This window comes from Rutidosis leptorrhynchoides, chromosome 3 (assembly GCF_046630445.1).
Source record: "Rutidosis leptorrhynchoides isolate AG116_Rl617_1_P2 chromosome 3, CSIRO_AGI_Rlap_v1, whole genome shotgun sequence".
NCBI classification, from domain to species: Eukaryota; Viridiplantae; Streptophyta; class Magnoliopsida; order Asterales; family Asteraceae; genus Rutidosis; species Rutidosis leptorrhynchoides.
In genome coordinates, this window is record NC_092335.1 from 105,651,103 (window position 1) to 105,652,500 (window position 1,398).

Below are 1,398 nucleotides of genomic sequence, written 5' to 3' on the forward strand. Positions count from 1 at the left end.
AGGTGCTTTTGTTTTGGACTAAATTAACTGTTTTACCCGATGAAAGAAAAGAAAAAATGGATCTACACAATGAATCAATTCCATCATTAAAAGGAAGTAAAGTCTTCCGAAAAAGACACGCGCTTCTTGATTTAGGTCAGAAAGTTGTCGTCCAGACCAGCTGTAGGTTGACGAAAAATCTAGAAAAGTCATCACTAAAATCAGAAGGAAATCCACGGACCTCAGCATCAAGCAGGGTCGCCATGTGGTCCGACTTATCCTAACCATGAGAGGATCTGTCTCGTAAAATGGGGAGGGCGCCGTGCAAATTAGCTTGATAAGACTAATGAATCAGACCCCCAGAAAGGATAATCTCCTTAAAGATTAAAAATCAGCTTTTAAGCCTGATATTACTCAATCCTTGAGATTGACCTTAAAGATTGAGAATTACAAACTCATGAAATTCGATGATATCTAAACTCGAGCTTGAACGAGAAAATATTTTGATCAAAATTACAAACTGATTTGTTTTCTGAAAACCTATTTTCAATGCGTTCATTACCATTGAACGTAAAATCTTAGGAATTCACCTGGAATTCATTAGGTCACTTGAACCAAATCGGGTGTCAACCGTAAGAACGGTGGTTGCATAGCATGGTCGAAGACAGGACCTTGTGCCAGACCGAAAAATTATAAGGGTGAGCTTTACTATTGCTCCTACAAAGGATAGTAATTGCGTCCGACACGTTATAGACCATAATTAAAAGCATGTCAGGGGACATTGCCTTAACAGTTGCTTGTTCAACGCTTTCCTTTATAACCGGACGGTAGTTTGCCGAAAGGTAATATACGGGACAAGTAAACTGGACGTGTTGCTTTCCTAATACAAGGTTAGCAAGTGGGTAACACAAAACCATAAGTTTTGAGCTAATATTTTCAAATCTGAAACCCACAAAAAATCATTTTGCAAACACCGGTGAAGGGTTATTTCGGAAAACTTATCTAGGGTAAAAGCTAGATTGAATTTTCAAAAGATCAAATGTTTTCATAAAGATCCAATTTCCTTAAGGATCTACATTTTCATAGTCATGTGGGACTGTAAACCGCCTTTCAAATGTGCACTTTGCTTTGGAAACCGAAAGTAAATCGCCTATTTGATTGCAAGTGTCGTTGACCTAAACCCGAGGCAACTGTGGATGACACACCCACCTTTAACCATGGTTCTATCGTTACTATCATTATTTATACCACCATATCAAAATCACTGATGTACAAAGTGTGATGAATAAAAAAGTGATTCATGTATGTTTTTATTTCAAGTTCTGTATTGCTTGAGGACAAGCAACGCTCAAGTGTGGGGATATTTGATAAGGCTAAAAAGGAACATATATTTCATAGCAATATCCCTCCTAAATAATA